At 41.1% G+C, this 7,188-nt stretch overlaps 1 pseudogene; it reads left to right on the top strand.

The window, feature by feature from the left end:
• Nucleotides 1-5,690: 5,690 nt before the first annotated feature.
• On the top strand, nucleotides 5,691-5,808 carry LOC126177929 (5S ribosomal RNA; annotated as a pseudogene).
• Nucleotides 5,809-7,188: the final 1,380 nt, after the last annotated feature.

Raw genomic sequence — 7,188 nt, 5'->3', positions numbered from 1 at the left:
ATTTTCAGCAACTCGAGCTATTTATTAGGGTAGACAAAACTACTGCACATTATTTAACAAATACATGGGAGAAAAATTATGATTGGTATGCAAATTTAAGATGGAACTTGCACAGCAAAGGTTTTTGTTCATCAGTTCCAGCACAGAAACAAACACATATTAAGTCCATAGATGTGAGCCTCCACTAAGAGTACCTCAAGTTCAAAAGTTCATTGTAAACACTAAAAGTTCATCCCTCACTGATGCCACAGGAAATGATGAATAAAAGTAAAAGAGACACAGTAACTAGCAGCAGTCACACATGAAGGAAGATCCAAAACTGTGTGAAAATTGAACAGATTGGTCCACGTGGACACTCAGCATTAGCACAGAGAAATACAAAACACACAGGGCATTTATGTGTGTCATTGGATGTAGACTTAATGACCTCTGTAAATTGGAAGGTGGCACTCCAAAGTGCCTCGGGAAAGGTAAAAAGGATGCAGCGTGCGAAACATAAACCACTGGTTTGCAGTTTGCCCTACTCAGAAAGCTACAGCACTCACAAGCTATCTGCCCTAAGCAATGCACCAGGCTGACTCACCAGATTTGTCCTCAGATACTCACTGTGCAGCCCTCAGGTACTCCTTAAAAACACTGGTCAACAAACGAAAACACTAGTCCACAAACTGAAAGCACTGATATGAAAACAAAAAGAGGATCATCTGCGCAGGTACTACATCAACTGTTCACTACTAGCACACACCAAAGAGTGCCTTCTTCACACGTAGGCAGGAATTCTGGGCAGAAGTATCAGTAGACAGATTGTGGTAGTGGGGGAAAAGACACTCCAGTCAGTAGGAGTCCACTATGTTGCTGGTGTTTTGGAGAGCATCTAGGTGCAACTTTGAATGGAGAGTTGTCTGTTGTGGCAGACTGTGGGACTTGTGGAATTTTAGAATTTAGGGATGAGTCACATACTTCACACCCTCCACCACTGCAAGAGGTAGATGTTGGGGTAACAACGTTGAATGTATCTCCATGGCACTGAACACTAGTTTAGACGCTGTGGTGGTGGGTGTTGCCAATGATGGCAGATGAGGAGACATCAAAAGAGTGGTGTGGATGACCCATGTTGACAGTGGGATGTAGCAGTGCAGCGTGGAATGGGAAAACCCAGCTGAACACTGCCAGCAGCCAGGGCAGTGCAGCAGTGTTCGACAACGGCAGTTGGCCTCTGTGGCCCCAGGTGCAGTGGAGGGTGTCCCAAGCAGCATGCTGTGCATGGCAGCAGGTGGCAGTCTGGAACATGCAATGGGCAACTGGCAAGATGGCATGCTGGACTGCCTGGCCAAAGGTGTGTATCCTAGCGAAGTGCAATGTGTCTGGGGAAAGGAAGTGTTGCATGGCATTGTTATGGGTATGGAGGAGGTTTTGGGCAGCACAAGGAGTTGCAACACATGTAGTGTTGCCTCATGTTGTCCATGTTGGACAGTTGCAAGGAACTGCAACTGTTTATGATAATAAAAGTTCAAATAAAACAATTATCTCCACCAGTCACCCTTTTTATTTCTTTCCAAATTGCGTTTCAACAGTTTACATTCCAATATTCAGGCTGAACAATGATATTGCTAGCTGGATGCAGCCAGTTGTTTGTTGTGGTTTTTTATTTTTTTCTACAAAAATGTATAACTGGCCCTTGTTAGAATAGTACGGCATTAAGGTTATAAATTTTAAATACTGATAGAGTTACTTACAATCAGTTCCAGTGCACAGAACACTGCAGTTTGTCATAAGTATATATTTTAACTAAATTTTTCTGGCACAACATGAACCAAAAACTTACACAAACCAGAGATTATTGTGATGTAGAGATATAGTGCCTTGTTTCAGAGATCTTTCATTATGAACTTACATTGTGGACCATAGATACGATGTATAGTCCAAACTTTTCAGGACTAGTGCTGCCATCTGGAAAGTAGGAGTAGTAGATCTTTGCATGGCTTGGTGGTGAGAGCTGCAGATCTGATGAGTCAGTGTGCAGAGTGGAATTCAGCTGGGAGGATGTGTTGAGTGTCCACAGTGATTTCAATAATACTCTGTGTTTGGTGTGTGGCGATTTCACAATGAATCATCGAACAGAACAGCGCGTGTGTATCAAATTCTGTGCGAATCTTGGGAAAAGTGCTATGGAGACCCTTGCAATGATTCAACAAGTATTTGGGGGATAGATCATGAGCCATATGCATTTGTTTGAGTGGCATGCTCGGTTCAGGGCCATCCTGACAGACGTCAAAGATGGTGCTCACACTTGAAGGCCCGTTAGATGCACAATGCCAGACATTGTTGCCAAACTTAGATTAGATTAGATTAGATTTACTTTCATTCCAATTAATCCGTAGTGAGGAGGTCCTCCAGGATGTAGAACATGTCAGAACAACAACAATACATGACAAATATATACAACTCAAACAAATAAGCTAATTTACCATTCCACAGGTCCCAAGTGGAATGATCGTCATTTTTTAATGAACACTATATGAAAGAATCATTTTACAAATACTAATGCACTGAATTTAAAATAAAAATGTTTTTATTTATCTATTTATTAGGTAATAAATGTGTAATACAACTACTACAATACTTCCAGAATGAGATTTTCACTCTGCAGCGGAGTGTGCGCTGATATGAAACTCTCTGGCAGATTAAAACTGTGTGCCGGACTGAGACTCGAACTCAGGACCTTTGCTTTTCGCGGGCAAGTGCTCTACCAACTGAGCTACCCACACTCTGCTGCAGAGTGAAAATCTTATTCTGGAAACATTCCCCAGGCTGTGGCTAAGCCATGTCTCCACAATATCCTTTCTTTCAGGAGTGCTAGTTCCGCAAGGAGAGCTTCTGTAAAGTTTGGAAGGTAGGAGACGAGGTACTGGCAGAAGTAAAGCTGTGAGGAGGGGCATGAGTCGTGCTTGGGTAGCTCAATGGTAGAGTACTTGCCCGCGAAAGGCAAAGGTCCCGAGTTCGAGTCTCGGTCTGGCACACAGTTTTAATCTGCCAGAGAGTTTCATAAAAGCACACACTCCGCTGCAGAGTGAAAATCTCATTCTGGAAACATTCTGGAAACATGTCTCCACAATATCCTTTCTTTCAGGAGTGCTAGTTCTGCAAGGAGAGCTTCTGTAAAGTTTGGAAGGTAGGAGACGAGGTACTGGCAGAAGTAAAGCTGTGAGGAGGGGGCGTGAGTCGTGCTTGGGTAGCTCAATGGTAGAGTACTTGCCCGCGAAAGGCAAAGGTCCCGTGTTCGAGTCTCGGTCCGGCACACAGTTTTAATCTGCCAGAAAGTTTCATAAAAGTGCACACTCTGCTGCACAGTGAAAATCTCATTCTGGAGACATTCCCCAGGCTGTGGCTAAGCCATGTCTCCACAATATCCTTTCTTTCAGGAGTGCTGGTTCTGCAAGGTTCGCAGGAGAGCTTCTGTAAAGTTTGGAAGGTAGGAGATGAGGTACTGGCAGAAGTAAAGCTGTGAGGAGGGGGCGTGAGTCGTGTTTGGTAGCTCAGTTGGAAAAGCACTTGCCTGTGAAAGGCAAAGGTCCCGAGTTCGAGTCTCGGTCCGGCACACAGTTTTAATCTGCCAGAGAGTTTCACTATAATACTTATTTGCAATGAACTCATTACTGCACTGAAATTCTGCAGAATTTATATTCTACTTATATGTATATACACACACAAATCAGTTGATTCTTCTGAGAAATTCATCAATGGAGTAGAAGGAGTTGGCCACCAATAAATCCTTTAGGCTTCTCTTAAATTGAATTTCATCGGTTGTTAAGCTTTTTATGGCTGCTGGCAAGTTATTGAAAATGTGTGTTCTTGAATAATGCACACCTTTTTGTACAAGACTAAGTGACTTTAAATCCTTGTGAAGTTTATTCTTATTTCTATTATTGATTCCATGAATTGAGCTGTTGGTTTGAAAAAGTGATATATTTTTAATGACAAATTTCATTAAAGAATAAATGTATTGGGAAGCAGTAGTTAGTATCCCTAGTTCCCTAAACAGGTTTCTGCAGGATGTTCTTGAGTTCACACCACATTTAACTCTTACTGCAAATTTTTGTGCCTGGAAAACTTTAGCTTGGCTTGATGAATTACCCCAAAAAATAATCCCATATGGCATTATGGAATGAAAGTAAGCATAGCATGCCAGCTTTTTCATTTTTATATCCCCCATGTCTGACACAATTCGCATTGCAAATGGAGATTTGTTAAGATGGTTCAGCAGTTCTGTGGTGTGCTTTTCCCAGTTGAATTTATTATCAAGCTGTAATCCCAAGAATTTAACACTGTCCACTTCCTCTATCTGCTTGTCATCATATGTTAGGCATATACTTTTGGGACACCCCTTACAACTTCTGAACTGCATGTAGTGTGTTTTTTCAAAGTTTAGTGACAATGAATTGGCTACGAACCAGTGATTAATGTCCACAAATATTTTATTAGCTGATCTTTCTAAGACTACACTTGATTTGCTATTTATTGCATGTTTGTATCATCAACAAACAAAATGAACTTGCCATCTGGTAATGTTACTGATGAAAGGTCATTGATATACACAAGAAAAAGTAGGGGCCCTAAAATGGAACCTTGTGGGATCCCACATGTAATTAGTTCCCAGTTGGATGATGCCTGATAGCCTTAAACAATTGGTTTGTGCGGATCGACGTCGAACCATTCAAGACCTAGCTAATGAAGTGGGTATCGGTTATTGGACATGTTAACGAATATTGACTGATGAATTGGACATGAATGGTGTCGCCACAAAATTTGTGCCGAGGATCTTTACTGCCGTTCAGAAGGCACAGCGTGTTGAAGTGTGCACGGACCTTTGTCAGACTGCATCTGATGATCCAACCTTCTTGTCATGTGTTATCACCAGTGACGAGAGCTGGATTTACCATTATGACCCAGAGACAAAGCAACAATTGTCTCAGTGGAAGAGCCCGGGCTCTCCAAGACCCAAAAGAGCAAGACAGGTGAAGAGCAAAGTGAAGAGCATGATCATAATTTTCTTTGAGACCAAGGGGATTGTGCACAAAGAATTCGTCCCACCCAACCAAACAGAGAATTCTGCATACTACTGTGATGTTTTGGGATGGCTCTGTGAAAATGTGCACGATGACGGCCTGAACTTTGGCGTGAAGGGTACTGGCTGCTGCATCACGACAACATGCCCTGTCACATGTCCTTGCTCACCAGAACCTTTTTGGCAAAAAACAACAGGGCAGTTGTACACCACACACTGTACTTGCCAGATTTGGCACCTTGCAACTTCATGCTATTCCCAAAACTGAAATTCAAGTTGAAAGGGCATTGGTTCAACACTCTAGAGAGGATTCAAGAAGCATCGCTGGCAGTGATAAACACCCTCAAAGAACAGGACTTCCAGAAAACATTTGACAAGTTGCAGAAGCACTGGGACTGGTGTGTACGTGCATATGGGAACTACTTTGAGGTTGATGGTGACCATTAGTCCAAAGGTAAGGTTTTCAACAGATGGCAGCACCAATCCCAAAAATTTTGGATGGCCCCTTGTACATATAACAATTACAAAATTTGTTTCATTCTTTGCAATGATTTGTTAAAAGTATTAATGTTACAAATATATGACAGTAAAGACTTGATAAATTATGGCAAGCACTGATAGGTTCACCAACGGCCTTGCTGCAGTGGTAACACCGGTTCCCGTCAGATCACCAAAGTTAAGCCCTGTCAGGCTGGGCTAGCACTTGGATGGGTGACCATCTGGTCTGTCGAGCACTGTTGGCATGCAGGGTGCACTCAACCCTTGTGAGGCAAACTGAGGAGCTCCTTGATTGAGAAGTAGCGGTCACAGTCTCGGAAACTGACATATGGCTGGGAGATCAGTGTGCTGACCACATGCCCCACCATATTTGCATCCAGTGATGCCTGTGGGCTGAGGATGACACAGCAGCCAGTCAGTACCTTTGGGCCTTCATGGCCTGTGCGGGAGGAGTTTAGTTTAGTTACTAATAAGCTCTGTTGAGTAAAGCCAATCAAATATAAATGGGTATATAATTTTTTACTATAGACGTTATCTGTATTGATGTTCTAAAAATGTTTGTTTTGTATTTGTTTCATGATCTTCAACTGAGTTTGGCAAGGTGTTCCAACGTTGCTCCGATGGCACAGCAGTGGTGTACCAGGTGCTGTTGAAATCCACACAATAGCTAACAGGCAGTAGGTGACCTGGGAGTTGTTGTTGAGACTGAATTTAATTATTAAAAATATCTTGCCAATGAATGTAATGGCGAATTCTGTTCACTGTTGTATGTGATGTTGACTGTGAATAGTATATGTTGGTGACTGATTACATGTAACAAGTTCTCAGAAGATATATTAAGGTATCTCAGTTGTGAGAATTATTCAATATGATGATCATTAATTTTGATAGTTTTGGTTTCAAGTTAGATTAAGCATCCAACTTTAAATAGAGACTCTTATAGTCCAGAGTAAATAAATGGAAGTTAAAACTGAAGATTAACTGACAGTAAATGTCCTTATGTAACTGCATATGATTAGAAGTATAGCAATATCTCTGGTAGTTAATATTGCAAAGATTTTGACAGATTTTTTTCACTTCAGTATTCAGACATGTACTGAACTTTGACAAGGCTTTATGAATTGACAATGTTTGTTTAATCAGTGTAATAGTGACTTAATAGCTAAATGAGAATCAACAAACTATACTGCAATGGTTGTGAATTCAGTGTATGAGAGTTATGTCAAGCGAACTGAATGGAATGATTAACGGCACATAGGCTTTGTTAAGGAACTCATATGATCTGTATGTGCCTTTTGTAGGTTTACTGGTGTCTTACAAGCCAATTATGTCCAGTACCAGAGTGATATTATGTCACACTTTAGTTTGATTATCAGTAAGCATGTTATCTCTGACTGTGTTTCATTGCTGTAATGAACACTGACATTTAAAAATTACTAATGATTTGCAATTAATGATATCACTTGAAGTGAGTTATTCAGATGCTTACATACTTAAGAAGAGTTTATTGTTAGATACTTTCATTATAAAAGAGTATGAAACATGACATTAACACCAGAGATTATCATGTTGTTGGAACATCGATGTATGCAGTCTTCATTTGTTTTACAATATCGCAAATTTTT

The sequence above is a fragment of the Schistocerca cancellata genome, chromosome 3, assembly GCF_023864275.1.
Source record: "Schistocerca cancellata isolate TAMUIC-IGC-003103 chromosome 3, iqSchCanc2.1, whole genome shotgun sequence".
NCBI classification, from domain to species: domain Eukaryota; kingdom Metazoa; phylum Arthropoda; class Insecta; order Orthoptera; family Acrididae; genus Schistocerca; species Schistocerca cancellata.
This window is presented reverse-complemented; position numbering and strand designations above follow the sequence as displayed.